Raw genomic sequence first — 19,020 nt, 5'->3', positions numbered from 1 at the left:
ATTATTATTTTTAATGAAAGGACATGGCTATAAGGAGATACCCATTTGATTTGGCTATGTATTTGATTTAGCTATATTTGGCTATGTGTAACTGCTTAGCAGGTAACCACTGTAACCCCTGGTTTGGATAAAAGAATCAGTTACTGTGCTATATAGTACATATCCTGTACTATAGGATGTGATGACAGACTTTTCTAAATGGTTGCTTTATTTTCCCCGCTTAAATGCACTTAATCAGCCCCCACCCTCTCTTTCCAAAGGACCTTATTTCATGATTTTGATTTAAGGATACCTATGTAAGAAGTGTTGGTTATTCATGCAAACAAAAACTGAAGGATAAATTAGTTAAGGCAATATTTAAATAGATCAGAGGTTTAAAGTCTGGTTCTGGAGGAGACCTAGTCAACTCTCCTGACTCAATACGTTACAAGAGCATCTTGTATTGATTCATTCATTGTAACTTATTCCAGTGTGGGAGGTAACAGGACCTCAGCACCAGTAGTCTCATGGGTACTTTTTCCTTCTGTTTTTATACTGAGATTTGCTATGACAAGTTACTAATAATTTAAAAATCTATTTTGTAACAGTCTTGTCTGAGTAGTTAAGAGTGTTTCAAAGACATAATTTATACTAATCAAATGAAACAGATGATAGCACATTCTCCCTCATTTTACAGACAGGGAAAGAGAGTGAGGCAGAGCCATTTTGGGAAAGTTGTACAAACGAAAGAAGTCAGGTATCCTGACTTTCAATTCAACCCAGTAATTCCAATTCAATGACATGTGCTTCTGTATTTGGACTCAAAAGACATGTTAGAAAGAGACTATCAAAAAAGACAAAAGAGGGCTTCCCTGGTGGCGCAGTGGTTGAGAGTCTGCCTGCCGATGCAGGAGACACGGGTTCGAGCCCTGGTCTGGGAAGATCCCACATGCCGCGGAGCAACTGGGCCCGTGAGCCACAATTACTGAGCCTGCGCGTCTGGAGCCTGTGCTCCGCAACGGGAGAGGCCGCGACAGTGAGAGGCCCGCGCACCGTGATGAAGAGTGGCCCCCGCCTGCCGCAACTAGAGAAAGCCCTCGCACAGAAACGAAGACCCAACACAGCCATAAATAAATAAATTAATTAATTAATTAAAAAAAAAAAAAAGACAGGAGGTTAAGGAAGATGGCGGAAGAGTAAGACGCGGAGATCACATTCCTTCCCACAGATACAGTAGAAATACATCTACACGTGGAACTGCTCCTACAGAACACCCACTGAACGCTGGCAGAAAACGTCCGACCTCCAAAAAGGCAAGAAACTCCCCCCGTACTTGGGTAGGGCAAAAGAAAAAAGAAATAACAGAGACAAAAGAATAGGGACGGCACCTGCACCAGTGGGAGGGAGCTGTGAAGGAGGAAAGGTTTCCACGCACTAGGAGCCCCTTCGCGGGCGGAGACTGCGGGGGGCGGAGGGGGGAAGCTTCGGAGCCACGGAGGAGAGCGCAGCCACAGGGGTGCAGAGGGCAAAGCGGAGAGATTCCCGCACAGAGGCTCGGCGCCGAGCAGCACTCACCAGCCCGAGAGGCTTGTCTGCTCACCCGCCGGGGCGGGCGGGGCTGGGAGCTGAGGCTCGGGCTTCGGTCGGATCGCAGGGAGAGGACTGGGGCTGGCGGCGTGAACACAGCCTGAAGGGGTTGGCGCACCACAGCTAGCCGGGAGGGAGACCGGGAAAAGGTCTGCAGCTGCCGAAGAGGCAAGAGACTTTTTCTTGCCTCTTTGTTTCGCTGCGCGCAAGGAGAGGGGATTCAGAGCGCCGCCTAAACGATCTCCAGAGAAGGGCGCAAGCCACGGCGATCAGCGCGGACCCCAGAGACGGGCGTGAGACGCTGGGGCTGCTGCTGCCGCCTCCAAAAAGCCTGTGTGTGAGCACAGGTCACTCTCCACACCTCCCCTCCCGGGAGCCTGTGCAGCCCGCCACTGCCAGGGTCCCGGGATCCGGGGACAACATCCCCGGGAGAACGCACTGCGCGCCTCGAGCTGGTGCAACGTCACGCCGGCCTCGGCCGCCGCAGGCTCGCCCCGCCTCCTCTGTACCCCTCCCTCCCCGCGGCCTGGGTGAGCCAGAGCCCCCGAAGCAGCTGCTCCTTTAACCCCGTCCTGTCTGGGCGGGGAACAGACGCCCTTAGGCGACCTACACGCAGAGGAGGGTCCAAATCCAAAGCTGAACCCCGGGAGCTGTGCGAACAGGGAAGAGAAGGGGAAATCTCTCCCAGCAGCCTCAGAAGCAGCGGATTAAAACTCCACAAACAACTTGATGTACCTGCATCTGTTGAATACCTGAATAGACAACGAATCCTCCCAAATTCAGGAGGTGGACTCTGGGAGCAGGAGATACTAATTTTTCCCCTTTTCCTTTTTTTTGAGTGTATAGGTGTATGCTTCTGGGTGAGATTTTGTCTGTATAGCTTTGCTTCCACCATTAGTCTTAGGGTTAGGTCCGTCCGTGTTTTTGTTTTTTTTTTGTTTTTTTTTTTTTTTAACTTACAAAATTTTTTTTTCCTAATAAATGTTTTCTTAATAATTTTTTCCTTATTTTCTATTTTTAGAAATTAAAAAAATTTTTAATAAGTTTTTTCATATTTTTTATTTTAAAAAATTAAAAAAATTTTTTTTTCTTAATAATTTTTTTCTTATTTTTTACTATAAAAAATTAATAAATCTATTTTTAAAAATTAAAAACAATTTTTTTTTCTGAATACATTTATTCTTAATAATTTTTTTTCTTATTTTTATTATAATAGCTTTATTTTATTTTATTTTATCCTCTTTCTTTCTATTTTTTTCTCCCTTTTATTCTGAGCTGTGTGGATGAAAGGCTCTTGGTGCTCCAGCCAGGCATCAGGGCCGTGCCTCTGAGGTGGGAGAGCCAACTTCAGGACACTGGTCCACAAGAGACCTCCCAGCTCCACGTAATACCAAACGGCAAAAATCTCCCAGAGATCTCCATCTCAACATCAAGACCCAGCTTCACCCAACGACCAGCAAGCTACAGTGCTGGACACCCTATGCCAAACAACTAGCTAGACAGGAACACAACCCCATCCATTAGCAGAGAGGCTCCCTAAAATCAAAATAAGGCCACAGGCACCCCAAAATACACCACCAGACGTGGAAGTGCCCACCAGAAAGACAAGATCTAGCCTCATTCACCAGAACTCAGGCACTAGTTCCCTCCACCAGGAAGCCTACACAACCCACTGAACCAACCTTAGCCACTGGGGACAGATACCAAAAACAACGGGAACTACAAACCTGCAGCCTGTGAAAAGGAGACCCCAAACACAGTAAGATAGGCAAAATGAGACGACAGAAAAACACACAGCAGATGAAGGAGCAGGCTCAAAACACACTGGACTTAACAAATGAAGAGGAAATAGGTAGTCTACCTGAAAAAGAATTCAGAATAATGATAGTAAGGATGATCCAAAATCTTGGAAATAGAATAGACAAAATGCAAGAAACATTTAACAAGGATGTAGAAGAACTAAAGAGGAACCAAGCAATGATGAAAAACACAATAAATGAAATTAAAAATACTCTAGATGGGATCAATAGTAGAATAACTGAGGCAGAAGAAAGGATAAGTGACCTGGAAGATAAAATGGTGGAAATAACTACTACAGAGCAGGATAAAGAAAAAAGAATGAAAAGAACTGAGGACAGTCTCAGGGACCTCTGGGACAACATTAAACGTGCCAACATTCGAATTATAGGGGTACCAGAAGAAGAAGAGAAAAAGAAAGGGACTGAGAAAATTTTTGAAGAGATTATAGTTGAAAACTTCCCTAATATGGGAAAGGAAATAGTTAATCAAGTCCTGGAAGCACAGAGAGTCCCATACAGGATAAACCCAAGGAGGAACACGCCAAGACACATATTAATCAAACTGTCAAAAATTAAATATAAGGAAAACATATTAAAGGCAGCAAGGGAAAAAAAACAAATAACACACAAGGGAATCCCCATAAGGTTAACATCTGATCTCTCAGCAGAAACTCTGCAAGCCAGAAGGGAGTGGCAGGATATACTTAAAGTCATGAAGGAGAAAAACCTACAACCAAGATTACTCTACCCAGCAAGGATCTCATTCAGATTCGATGGAGAAATTAAAACCTTTACAGACAAGCAAAAGCTGAGAGAGTTCAGCACCACCAAACCAGCTTTACAACAAATGCTAAAGGAAATTCTCTAGGCAAGAAACACAAGAGAAGGAAAACACCTACAATAACAAACCCAATACATTTAAGAAAATGGGAATAGAAACATACATATCGATAATTACCTTGAATGTAAATGGATTAAATGCTCCCACCAAAAGACACAGGCTGGCTGAATGGATACAAAAACAAGACCCATACATATGCTGTCTACAAGAGACCCACTTCAGACCTAGGGACACATACAGACTGAAAGTGAGGGGATGGAAAAAGATATTCCATGCAAATGGAAATCAAAAGAAAGCTGGAGTAGCAATTCTCATATCAGACAAAATAGACTTTAAAATAAAGACTATTACAAGAGACAAAGAAGGACACTATATAATGATCAAGGGATCGATCCAAGAGGAAGGTATAACAATTATAAATATTTATGCACCCAACATAGGAGCACCTCAATACATAAGGCAAATACTAACAGCCATGAAAGGGGAAATTGACAGCAACACAATCATAGTAGGGGACTTTAACACCCCACTTTCACCAATGGACAGATCATCCAAAATGAAAATAAATAAGGAAACACAAGCTTTAAATGATACATTAAACAATATGGACTTAATTGATATTTATAGGACATTCCACCCAAAAACAACAGAATACACATTTTTCTCAAGTGCTCATGGAACATTCTCCAGGATAGATCATATCTTGGGTCACAAATCAAGCCTTGGTAAATTTAAGAAAATTGAAATCGTATCAAGTATCTTTTCCGACCACAACGCTATGAGACTAGATATCAATTACAGGAAAAGATCTGTAAAAAATACAAACACATGGAGGCTACACAATACATTACTTAATAACGAAGTGATTACTGAAGAAATCAAAGGCGAAATCAAAAAATACCTAGAAACAAATGACAATGGAGACACGACGACCCAAAACCTATGGGACACAGCAAAAGCAGTGCTAAGAGGGAAGTTTATAGCAATACAAGCCTACCTCAAGAAACAGGAAACATCTCGAATAAACAACCTAACCTTGCACCTAAAGCAATTAGAGAAAGAAGAACAAAAAAACCCCAAAGCCAGCAGAAGGAAAGAAATTATAAAGATCAGGTCAGAAATAAATGAAAAAGAAATGAAGGAAACAATAGCAAAAATCAATGAAACTAAAAGCTGGTTCTTTGAGAAGATAAACAAAATTGATAAACCATTAGCCAGACTCATCAAGAGAAAAAGGGAGAAGACTCAGATCAATAGAATTAGAAATGAAAAAGGGGAAGTAACCACTGACACTGCAGAAATACAAAAGATCATGAGAGATTACTACAAGCAACTATATGCCAATAAAATGGACAACCTGGAAGAAATGGACAGATTCTTAGAAATGCACAAACTGCCGAGACTGAACCAGGAAGAAATAGAAAATATGAACAGACCAATCACAAGCACTGAAATTGAAACTGTGATTAAAAACCTTCCAACAAACAAAAGCCCAGGACCAGATGGCTTCACAGGCGAATTCTATCAAACATTTAGAGAAGAGCTAACACCTATCCTTCTCAAACTCTTCCAAAATATTGCAGAGGGAGGAACACTCCCAAACTCATTCTACGAGGCCACCATCACCCTGATACCAAAACCAGACAAAGATGTCACAAAGAAAGAAAACTACAGGCCAATATCACTGATGAACATTGATGCAAAAATCCTCAACAAAATACTAGCAAACAGAATCCAACAGCACATTAAAAGGATCATACACCATGATCAAGTGGGGTTTATCCCAGGAATGCAAGGATTCTTCAATATACGCAAATCAATCAATGTGATACACCATATTAACAAATTGAAGGAGAAAAACCATATGATCATCTCAATAGATGCAGAGAAAGCTTTTGACAAAATTCAACACCCATTTATGATAAAAGCCCTGCAGAAAGTAGGCATAGAGGGAACTTTCCTCAACATAATAAAGGCCATATATGACAAACCCACAGCCAACATTGTCCTCAATGGTGAAAAACTGAAACCATTTCCACTAAGATCAGGAACAAGACAAGGTTGCCCACTCTCACCACTATTATTCAACATAGTTTTGGAAGTGTTAGCCACAGCAATCAGAGAAGACAAAGAAATAAAAGGAATCCAAATCGGAAAAGAAGAAGTAAAGCTATCACTATTTGCAGATGACATGATACTATACATAGAGAATCCTAAAGATGCTACCAGAAAACTCCTAGAGCTAATCAATGAATTTGGTAAAGTAGCAGGATACAAAATTAATGCACAGAAATCTCTTGCATTTCTATACACTAATGACGAAAAATCTGAAAGTGAAATTAAGAAAACACTCCCATTTACCATTGCAACAAAAAGAATAAAATATCTAGGAATAAACCTACCTAAGGAGACAAAAGACCTGTATGCAGAAAATTATAAGACACTGATGAAAGAAATTAAAGATGATACAAATAGATGGAGAGATATACCATGTTCCTGGATTGGAAGAATCAACATTGTGAAAATGTCTCTACTACCCAAAGCAATCTACAGATTCAATGCAATACCTATCAAACTACCACTGGCATTTTTCACAGAACTAGAACAAAAAATTTCACAATTTGTATGGAAACACAAAAGACCCCGAATAGCCAAAGCAATCTTGAGAACGAAAAATGGAGCTGGGGGAATCAGGCTCCCTGACTTCAGACTATATTACAAAGCTTCAGTAATCAAGACAGTTTGGTATTGGCACAAAAACAGAAATATAGATCAATGGAACAGGATAGAAAGCCCAGAGATAAACCCACACACATATGGTCAACTTATCTTTGATAAAGGAGGCAAGCATATACAGTGGAGAAAAGACAGCCTCTTCAATAAGTGGTGCTGGGAAAATTGGACAGGAACATGTAAAAGTATGAAATTAGAACACTCCCTGACACCATGCACAAAAATAAACTCAAAATGGATTAAAGACCTAAGTGTAAGGGCAGACACTATCAAACTCTTAGAGGAAAACATAGGCAGAACACTCTATGACATACATCACAGCAAGATTCTTTTTGACCCAGCTCCCAGAGAAATGGAAATAAGAACACAAATAAACAAATGGGACCTAATGAAACTGAAAAGCTTTTGCACAGCAAAGGAAACCATAAACAAGACCAAAAGACAACCCTCAGAATGGGAGAAAATATTTGCAAATGAAGCAACTGACAAAGGATTAATCTCCAAGATTTACAAGCAGCTCATGCAGCTCAATAACAAAAAAACGAACAACCCAATCCAAAAATGGGCAGAAGATCTAAATAGACATTTCTCCAAAGAAGATATACAGATGGCCTACAGACACATGAAAGAATGCTCAACATCATTAATCATTAGAGAAATGCAAATCAAAACTACAATGAGATATCATCTCACACCGGTCAGAATGGCCATCATCAAAAAATCTAGAAACAATAAATGCTGGAGAGGGTGTGGAGGAAAGGGAACACTCTTGCACTGTTGGTGGGAATGTAAATTGATACAGCCACTATGGAGAACAGTATGGAGGTTCCTTAAAAAACTACAAATAGAACTACCATACGACCCAGCAATCCCACTACTGGGCATATACCCTGAGAAAACCATAGGTCAAAAAGAGTCATGTACCAAAATGTTCATTGCAGCTCTATTTACAATAGCCAGGACATGGAAGCAACCTAAATGTCCATCGACAGATGAATGGATAAAGAAGATGTGGCACATATATACAATGGAATATTACTCAGCCATAAAAAGAAATGAAATGGAGGTATTTGTAATGAGGTGGATGGAGTTAGAGTCTGTCATACAGAGTGAAGTAAGTCAGAAAGAGAAAAACAAATACAGTATGCTAACACATATATATGGAATCTAAGGGAAAAAAAAGAAAAAAAAAGGCCATGAAGAACCTAGTGGCAAGACGGGAATAAAGACACAGACCTACTAGAGAATGGACTTGAGGATATGGGGAGGGGGTGGGGTGAGATGTGACAGGGTAAGAGAGTGTCATGGACATATATACACTACCAAATGTAAAATAGATAGCTAGTGGGAAGCAGCCGCATAGCACAGGGAGATCAGCTCGGTGCTTTGTGACCACCTAGAGGGGTGGGATGGGGAGGGTGGGAGGGAGGGAGATGCAAGAGGGAAGAGAAATGGGAACATATTGTATATGTATAACTGATTCACTTTGTTATAAAGCAGATGCTAACACACTATTGTAAGGCGATTATACTTCAATAAAGATGTTTGAAAAAAAAAAAAAAAAAAAAAAAAAAAAAAAAAAGACAAAAGAATTTCTGTGGAAAGGAAAAAACATTTCATACAAAATAATCCTAGAGCTGTGCTGTCCGGTGTAACCACATGGTGGATCCAAGACTTGGTATGAATAAAAGAATGTAAAGTCATTCACTAATACATGCTGAGACAATAATGTTTTGTGTATGTTGCGTTAAATAAAATATATTATGAAAATTAATTTCACCTGTTTCTTTTTACTTTTTAATGTGGCTAACAGGAAATCTTAAATTAATTTATGACTTACATTATATTTCTATTAGATAGCCCTGCTATAGAAAGAGTTATGAAATAGTTACATTACAATACATACTTTATTCAGTTAGCAAATACTTATCCAACACCTATGCTAAGTGCTGAGACCTTAAGAGTGAACAAAGATAATGGTCCCTAGCATCATACAGTTTACATTATCTCCTACACTTCTACTGCACATTTCATACGTATTATCTCATATGCATAAGAATAACTTAGAATACTTCACCATTTGGGGAGCAAATGCCAATACCTGACTTAGAAATCACAAAATATAAATCATCAGTAGATTTATAGTAATGGCCATCTATTTTTGTGATACATTAGTTATATTATTATGCTATATACAATTTATCTGGAAGCCTAACACTATCTCACTCCCTATATATAGCTTCTCCTGGTTTCTTGTTCCTTCCCTCTAACTAGTTTGCTCCCTCCTACGGCTCATCTCTAACAGAAGTCTCTACAACTGGCAACCTTGCTTGCTATTCACATTACAGCAGGGCTGTTTATACTTTCAGGGGTCTCCAGAGGAGGACAGAGATCGAAAATGTTAAGTGTACATAATTTTAAGGGGCTAAGTTCAGTTTTTTGAACCCAAGACTGAGTTTTGAAGTTTCTTTTCGGCTTAAACAAACTAGGGTGATTTCTGAGGATTTTGCTTCAAAATTCAACGCACAAATTTATTTGAGGGCTAAAACAACTCCTTATTAGTTTTATCCTACTGAGGATTTCACAGAAGAAAACTCTACTCGGGGAGGGGGAAGGGGAAGCTGGGACGAAGTGAGAGAGTGGCATGGACATATATACACTACCAGATGTAAAACAGATGGCTAGTGGGAAGCAGCCGCATAGCACAGGGAGATCAGCTCAGTGTTTTGTGACCACCTAGAGGGGTGGGATAGGGAGGGTGGGAGGGAGACACAAGAGGGAGGGAATATGGGGATATATGTATACATATAGCTGATTCACTTTGTTGTACAGCAGAAACTAACACACCATTGTAAAGCAATTTACTCCAATAAAGATGTTAAAAAAAAAAAAAATGCTGGTATACTCACACACAAAAAAGGAAACTCTACCAAGCAGGACTTCAAAAACAAATTAACAAGTAGCATTTCTCAAGTAAATGACTTCTAAAAGAAAATAGTAGGTAACATCAATAGAACAAGAATGTATAATGTTTTTTAAGCTAATATCTTAGCTTTCGAGAAAATGTCACCAATAAACAAATTAATTGTTCAGGTTTTATTGACAGCTACAAAGACAGCAATACAAGCAAAAACTACTTTATCAAAAGGGGCTAATTTTTCTCAGTTTAACACAGAAAGTATTACTGACATATGACAGCTATTGAGAAATGAACGAAGTATCCAAGTTTTAAACACCCAAAATGATTTCACTGCCTTTTTTCTACCCTCGTCTGAAATACAGATCTGTTTAGCAAAGGAACAGTATCCCACAGTCTTTAGCTGTGCAGGTGTGGTTATATATATAGTTGTTGCAGGGTTATACAAAGCTAACAAAAGCTGGTACCTCATGACTTAAAAATTAAAAAGCCAAAGAAAAATAATAATTACTCCTGACTGGAGAAAAAAAATCACCTAAGGAAAATTTAGCTGATCTCCGTAAGTAATCAGATTAACATTTTGCTTAAAAAAAGATCAAACCAAAACCTTTAAGCTAAAGTACTTCATATACGACCATGGGTCCTTTCAGACCATCATTAAACTACTAGTGCTAGTTGCCAAACACAATGCCAATATAATCAAATATAAATTTAGAAATTCAACCTTTTTTTGGCCTTCAGCCCAAAATGGCCTAATTTTTACATGGGCCTTAAATGATAAAAGATCATAAAGCTTAGCACGAAACCAGCCTGCATTTGACAATCAACTGTCACCTGTTAGAAGCATCAGAAAAACAAATAACAATTCTCTAAGATTTCCTTTATAACCTGAGTAGGGAAGAAATATAAAGAGGCAATTCAGATATAAATGCAACAAAATTTATCCCTAGCTTACTCTCTACCCAGCACCTGACCAGGGATTTTGACGTGTTATCACAAATATTTGTCTTCCTTCTCTTCCTTGAAAAATTCAGAAAACTGTTTTTCAGTCCTCAGCGTCCTCCAGATTGGGGGGATGGGGGTGGGGCAGTGTGGGCAGGGATGATTAGAAACCAAAGAATTTCTGTGATAAATCTAAGGAAGTGTTAAGGATAAAATCAGAACCTGCCATAATATACAAGAGATTCTTTCAAATGATAAAAGAGTTTGTTTTAAATTACCTATATTGAATTCCATCTAACAACCCCGTGAGAATAGTATCCTTTCAATCTGATCCCATTGAAGAGAGGCAACCCCAAGTGTCTTAATTCACAACTGCAAAAATATGACCTTACGACTTCCTCTATTTCAAATGTGTGAAGTGCATCTATTTTCCACTAAAATGCTGAAGTAGCTTTAAAAACAGACAATAATCTTAGTATCTTTCATATGTTAGGTAGAAAAAAAAGTTTCATTTAATCAAGTAAAAAGGCACCCAAAATTCTACAAATCACCACCAAAATTTTAAAAATTCCAATATTGGTCTGAAGACAGTAAAATGGACCATTCTTTATATAAACTCTAATGATCAACTGAGGCATCATTCAAATGAAACAACAATATTTCAAGTAGCTACTATCTGGAGACTAAAAATTGAGTTGTGTTTCAACTCCTAAAATAATGCTGCAGTTTTAAAAGTTAATCTTACTGGAATCCTCCTGGAAGTCACAGATATTGAAAACCTACACTAACATTAGTTGCCAAATATAATTTTTTTCCTCAGAAAGACACCTTGTGGTGACATTAAAATAGTTTCTGAGGACACATGAAATTTAAATTTCAGTTACACTGTATACAATAATAGAAAGGGGAATAAAACTAACTATAAAAATAAAAAGGGTTTTTGTTGTTGTTGTTGCATAATGTGGTTTAGGTCCCAAGACTTAATTCTAGATCTTTACCATGGAATTGCACGTAGCAAGCAAAGAACATTTGAAAATAAGCGTCAACAATAGATCATCGCCATTTTCTAAATAGAAGTATTTACATTTTGATTCAGTTCTGACAGTTGGGTGTTAAGGAAGCATAAACAAGCCAATATGGTAATAACAGCTTGACTTATAAAGATGCTCATTAAGATGGTTAATGGCAAAACCGAAAATGAAACTTGGGCATACCGTCAGACTTCACATAACAAAAAGGGTCAAGGAATTAGGTTAAAATAAAAAATACATATGTATAAATAAAAAGACAGCCATGATCCTACCAAAAAAAAAAAAAAAAGAAGAAAGAAAAGTGGAATGCTAAGGAAAAATCACAAACATTTTAAGGCAACCGATCAGAGAAAAGAATTGCTTTATTCCTACACCGTTTACTAACATTTAATACTAGCGTTTGCAGCCAACACCTGGGTTTGAAAACTGCAGAGGCATTTAAATGCTGTTCTTTCCAACGTCCACCCAACAGGACGTTCCGCAACATTTTGAATAGTAAATATTAACCAGAATAAAACATCGTTCGTATATTTCTACCTTCAAGAGCTAATGGGAAAAAATTAAGACCTTTCTTTCTCCCATATGTAGCTTTAACCATTCTCTCCCCTCTTTTATTTACTGCCCTTTGTCGCGAGGTTAATGAACCCTGAACTTATTTCCCTTCTTCCCATTAATGAAAAGGGTGGGGGGTGGGGGGAAGGGCAACAGCAGAGGGGAAGCCAAATGATAGGAAAAACTGGAAATTAAAAACAGTGGCATTACTCGCTGTCTGAAGACTGAGAACTCCCTGAAGGTTTAGCGTGAGGAAGACAACCCTGGAGGACCCCTCTTAAGACATACTTCACCCCAGACCACACCATTTTTCGTCTGTTTAATTTCTGCTTTTGCAGGGGGTGGCAGTCCCCCGGATGAACGTTCCCCAGTGCCTGCCTCTCTTTTCCCCGAGGCCTCCAGCCACAGGGGGTGGGGGGCGCTGGCCCCGGCTCCGAATTTGCAGCGAGGCCCGGAAATCGGTCCCGTTAGAGCCGATTTCACCCATCAGGAATGCGCTCCGCCCCCGCCACCTCCCCGCCGCGGCCGCCCTCCGCGTCGCCTGCTCCAGGGGCCGGGGAAGTGCAGGAGGGGAGCGCCGCCTCCGCCCGTCACAACACCGCCGGGTCGGCCGCCCTCGCCCCAGACTGCTCGGGCCAGGAGGACACGGCTCGGGGCGTATGCCACGCCTCGCCTCCGCCCGCGCGGCCGAGGGGACGCCAGCGCCGGGGCCAAGCCGGGGACGCGGAACCAGCCCGAGGCCTGACCCCCGGGCCGCCCCGGCCCCGCGCCGAGCACGAGCAGGGGCTCCTTTCCCGTGGGATTTCCGAATCCATTTCCGTCCCGGGGAGGGGCGCAAGGGTAGCAGCCGGAGCGCCCCGTGTCGGAAACTGGAGCCGCCCCTGCCCTCTGGCTCCCGGGCGCAGCTTCCCCCAGTACCCACCCGTACCTTCAATTCCTCGGGGCGACGCAGGGCGCAGGGCTGCGGGCGAGCAGGCCCATCTCCTGGCGGCGGCAGCAGCCAAAGGAAGTACGGAGGAGGGTTCCTCAGACCCGCCAAGGCGCCTCTCAGCTGGGGCGGGGGGAACGGAGAGGAGGGGTCCAGACGGCCGCTTTCCCGAACTCCTCCTCCGCAGTTCTGTCTTGACTGCTGTTCCCGGGAACCAGCGCTGCAACTGCCATTCTCCCCCTCCCGCAGCCCCAGCTGTCTCCGCCCCCTCCCCCCACTCCTTCCTCCCGCCCCCGGCCCGCCCCTGCGCACCGCCCACGTGCCTTGCGTCATGGCGTCACGCCCACCCGGCCCGTCGCGGGCGGCTCTGGGACGCGGCTGTTCGCTCGCTCGTGTTCGCCCCGCGCACGCCCGGGAGCTCCCCGCCAGCGACTCGGGCGGCCGGGAGTGCGGCCCCTCCCGCCTGTCTCCCCGCCCGGGGCTGTCAGCGGCCCTTCCTGCCCATCATCCCGCAAGACTTCCTCGAAGCGGGCCGGGCTGTGGGGCAGGTGTCTCCTCCAAGGACGGGTGGGAGCGGCTGGAGGTGCAGGGAGATGCTGGACTTGCGGAGCCCGGCTTTCGGCGTTTCGCACGCCATTATTCATTCCTTTGTGTTCTCACGGTTCACCTGCTAGATTGGCAGCCCCAGGGAGAGCAGGGCCGTGGTGCTGCAGCGAGTTTCTGACCTCTCCGGGAGGAAATGTCTTTCCCTCAGGGTGGCAGCGCCCCGCCGCCCCCTTCTTTTAATGGACCTTAGTTTTCCGCAGGGGCTGCTAGGAGCAGCCCTTAGCCACAGTTGAACGCCTTGCGTGAGGGTTCGGAGAATATCTTCCAGTCACCTCTTTTTTTCCCACTTGATATCACAGAGTCCCTTAAGAATTCAGAATTCATATTTCAGTTATGTTTGATACCTTCTGAATTACTTTAATCCACTTTATCCGTTCCACCCCCTCATATCCTTGAAGCCAGCCGTACCCCCTTTGAATTTTTTAACCTACACATGACTGGGTATCAGTTCATCTTCGTTGAATAAACACATTCAGTCCATTCCTTCCTAGTTGATTTCAAGATTTAGTCACTCTTTGGAATACTGAGAAACAGGAATGTGATAGATGCTGGACAGAATGTCCTTTCGCCATCTGTTACTTAACTAAATATATCCCCCTATCAATCCTTGTTTTAGTGTATCTAATTTAAATTAGAAACAAACCAAGGAGCCATGGTCTTTCAGAGGGTACTTGGTATCTTCGGTAACCCAGTAAATATTTACCAATTAGAAAACTAAACAAGGTTTCTAAGCAGTTTAGGTCTAAGTATATTTGACCACAACTCTTAAAGGAAGTAATGATGGATATATTCATTTTCATTTATCGGAAGTTTTAAAGCTGTTATATATTCCTTTAAATGCTATTTGGAGGCTGCCAGCAATTTAATCAGTGGGATACTTTAAGCCTACAGGTAGTACAAGAATAGTAAGTTAAATGGATTTATAGAATGGTACCATTCCATTATTATGGAATACCATTATGGTATCCATAATATAATCCTTCCTGTAAATATATCAACATGTTGAACAACATTTCAGAACAGATGGGGCATTGTCTTGGAAGGGAGTTTTGAGTAAAGAGTCTGCAGAGTGGGAATGGTCTTGTACTCTGTCATAATTTCCGGAGATGCCTTTTCCTGTCATCTTAAAAACTAGAGGGATTTCCTGTTCTTCACTAGGGCAACGTAAATCTATTAAAGAAATAGCTATTGAACATCTCCACTCAAATCCCCACAGGCACTTCAAACTTAGCCTGTCCAAGACATAATTTGTTATCTTTTTCTCAAAACTTGCCTCTCTCTTTTACCCAGGCCCAAGCCAGAAATCTAGGATTCTTCCTAGGCACCCTCCTTTCGATCAGTTCCAGTTTGTAGTTAACCACCAAGTCCTGCTTATTGTATGTCCTAAACATCCCTGCACTCACTCTCTTCTATATCCCCCTTCTGCCTTTGGGGCAGTGGTTTCAGCTTGGGCTGCATGTTAGAATCTCCTCTGGAGCTTTAAGAAATATCCTGACGCCCAGGCTGCATCCACCAAGTAAATCAGGAGCGCTGAGGATGATGTTCAGGCGTCAGTATTTTTAAAAATTCCCCAGGTGATTCCAATGCAGAGCCAAGGTTGAAAACCACTGGAGGGCCTCATTATTTCTCACTGGATTACTGCAAAAGCATAATAATTGGCCCCAGGTGCCTTCATTTATGGCGGCATTCTCCCTTCTTTCCCTACTCTCTTTTAATTCTTTCAATATCAATTCAATAAATATTTATTGGGTGCCTAGTTCAGGCAGAGAGTTTTGCTGTTATTGAAACTGGGAATACAGCAATGAAAAAGACAGGCCTTGTTTCTGCTCTCATAGAACATATATTCTGGGGCGCAGAGTTGGGGAAGGCAGAGTAAATAACAACAGAGACATAAACAAAAAGAAATAAATTTACCAGAGTAACATATAGAAACCAGGGAGCCTGTTACTTCAGTTTGGTGTCTCAAACTAAAGTCCACTCCTCGGACATTTGAGCTGGGTTCTATTAGGTTGGCCAAAAAGTGCCTTCGGTTTTTTTTTTTTTTTCGGTTTTTAAGTTTAAAAAAAAAAAAAGACATTTTTCATTTTCACCAAGAACTTTATTGACCAACGTATTCACCCTTTTGTTCCACTACCTTCTGCCATTTTTTCAGGCAACTTCATAATTCCGTCTTCCCAAAACATATTATCTTTTTGAGCAAAGAACTGTTCCAGGTGCCTTTTACAGTCTTCCAGGGAATTGAAATTTTTTCCATTAAGATAATTTTGTAAAGACCTAAATAAGTGGAAATCCAAAGGTGCAATGCCTGGTGAATACAGCAGATGAATCAGAACTTCCCAGCCAAGCTGTAACAGTTTTTGCCTGGTCATCAAAGAAACATGTGCCCTTGCCTTATCCTGATGGAAGATTATGCGTTTTCTGTTGACTAATTCTGGATGCTTTTCATCGAGTGCTGCTTTCAGTTGGTCTAAATGGGAGCAGTAATTGTTGCAATTAATCATTTGGTTTTCTGGAAGGAGCTCATAATAGAGGACTCCCTTCCAATCCCACCATATACACAACATCACCTTCTTTGGATGAAGACCGGCCTTTGGCTTGGTTGGTGGTGGTTCATTTTGCTCGCCCCACAATCTCCTTCATTCCACTTTATTGTACAGCATCCACTTTTCATCGCCCGTCACAATTTGTTTTTAAAAGGGAATGTTTTCATTACTTTTAAGTAGAGGATAGCATGCGGAAATACTGTCAAGAAGGTTTTTTTTGCTTAACTTATGTGGAACCCAGACGTCAAAGCGATGAACATAACCAAGCTGGTGCAAATGATTTTCAGTGCTTGATTTGGTTATTTTGAGTATGTCAGCTATCTCCCACATGTATAACATTGATTGTTCTCAACCAGTGCCCCGATTTGATTGCTGTGACCTTCAACTGGTCTACCCGACCGTGGAGTATCGTCTAGCAAATCTCCAGCACGAAACTTTGCAAACCACTTTTGACACGTTCGACCAGTCACGGCACCTTCTTCATACACTGCACAAATCTTTTTGTGCATTTCAGTTGCGTTTTTACCTTTCTTGAAATACTAGAGCATAATATGCCAAAAATGTTGCTTTTTTCTTCCATCTTCAATATTAAAATGGCTACACAAAAATTCACCAATTTTGATGTCTTTTTTTTAAATGCATGCTGATATGACAGCTGTCACATACAATCTAACAAAATTGTTTCAAATGAAGTTAAAGACAACTAAGTGCTACTAGAGCCATCTTATGGAAAAAACCAAATGAACCTTTTGGCCAACCCAATACAAGATAAGAAGGAGGCAAACAAGTTACGGGGTGGGGAAGGCAGAAGGAACAGCAGATGCAAAGGTTCTAGCAAGACAAACTTGCCAAGTTCAAGGCAACTAGAGGCTGAAGCATGGTGAGTAAGAGGGAATATGATGTAGGTTTAGAGAGGTAAGAGGCAGCCAGATTATTTAAGACCTTTTAAGGTCATGATAAGAATTCTAAATGGTTGGGATGATGTGCAATGAGAAACAATAGATTTTTAAGTGGAGTGACACCCAATTTACCTTTGAAAAGGATCACTCTAATTGTTTTGTGAATCAGATTGTAACAGAGCAAGAATAGAAACAGGGAGAGCAGTTAGGAGGCTACTACAAGAATCCAGGAAAGAAATCATAGTTCTTTGGACCAAAGTGGTGACAAAAGAGGATGGTCTTGGTATTTGTTTTAGAGGAAGAATTGATAAGACTTGCTTGGAATGGGGTAAAAGTAGGGAATAAGAGAAAGAGAGCAATGGGGTTACAATAATAACTACTCTTTATTGAATACATATTATATGACAGGCACTGTTTTAAGTGCTTTATAAGTATTAGGCCATTTAATTATGAGTCCCAAAAGGTAGGTGCTATTATTATCCCATTAACAAATGAGGATCTGAGGCTTGAGAGGTTGTCATTTGCACAAAGTTACATAGCTGGTAAGTGGCAGAGCTGGGATTTGGACCACGCAGGCTGTCTGGCTCCAGAGCTCCTACCCTTCTCCCATCCCTACCCCAGCCCCCTCCATTGGTGACAGTCAAAGTGAAAATTTCTTCAACCACACAAAGCTGCTTGCAGTACCACAAATCCTCTCTCCTTTCTCCCTTCCTGTCCTTCTTTTCTCTCTCTCTCACACGTGAGCATCTTCTTTTCTTTGCACATGCCATCGACTCTGCCTAGAGCGCCCCCTCCCCTCTCTCTGTCTAGCTCAATTTATCAACTTTCGCTGGCCCTTACAGGCTAAGCTGAGCCCATCTTCTCTGGCTCCACAGCGATCCTGTGCCTATCTCTATAATTTTCTGTGTAAAGCACTTCATTATTTTTGTAGGTCTTTTCCACTAAATTTTGAAGTCAGGTAGCTTAATCCTGACACATAAGGAAGAGAAGAAGGAAGCAATCAAAGACGCCTAGCCATGCACATGTGGCATGCCTTCCCTGGGCAATGAGAGACACAAATATGGTAAAGTATTGTCCCTGCTTTCAAGAAGTTTGTAAACTTGGCAAGGAAACAGACACATAGAAAATCACTCTAATACAAGGGCCAAAAGTGTGATAAAAACATGTAGGAGCACCGGACAGGATATTGGAGGCAAGAAGCTCAGCCTTAGGGTCGTTTCATTGGAAAATATGCAACCAGGAAGGGGAACTTGGGGTTTTTTTGTTTTCACCATCATCATTTAACACGGTTTGGGGAGGCAGTCTTGGGACCTCATCCAGGAAGACTTGGGAGATTCTCGGTTGCCACAATTGGTTCACTGGAATGTGCTACTTCCTAACTGCTCACTCTTACCTGTCCTTTTGTGATTACATATATTGATTCCCAAATTGGTCCAGTTCCCTTCCTGGCAGGTTATAGAAATGTCTTCTTAGACAGTTCCCTCCTTTTTCTCATCTATGAGGTTTCAGAGCCTGGGTTCTAGCTGTGGGACCTTGGGAAATTTACCGAACTTCTATGACCCACAACGTGGGGCCCAGTGTGTAAGACTGTGAAGGTTGTGGCCTGCATTACCACAAGGGTGCCGCAGACAGAGACCACACTGTGTACAGTGCCCCTTTGGGT

The 19,020-nt window shown here is 41.8% G+C and overlaps 1 protein-coding gene across 1 annotated transcript in view; it reads right to left on the bottom strand.

Annotated features, from left to right (window-relative positions):
- The window catches only part of RNF19A (ring finger protein 19A, RBR E3 ubiquitin protein ligase), a 64,790-nt gene extending 51,231 nt beyond the window's left edge, over window positions 1-13,559 (bottom strand). Inside the window, exon 1 of the mRNA XM_028164300.2 lies at window positions 13,310-13,559. The gene's annotated coding sequence lies outside the window, so the exon portion shown is untranslated. The remainder of the gene's footprint in view (window positions 1-13,309) is intronic.
- Window positions 13,560-19,020: the final 5,461 nt, after the last annotated feature.

The sequence above is a fragment of the Balaenoptera acutorostrata genome, chromosome 17, assembly GCF_949987535.1.
Source record: "Balaenoptera acutorostrata chromosome 17, mBalAcu1.1, whole genome shotgun sequence".
Lineage (NCBI taxonomy): Eukaryota > Metazoa > Chordata > Mammalia > Artiodactyla > Balaenopteridae > Balaenoptera > Balaenoptera acutorostrata.
Note: the sequence above shows the minus strand (reverse complement) of the source record. Positions and strands in the feature narration are given on the sequence as shown.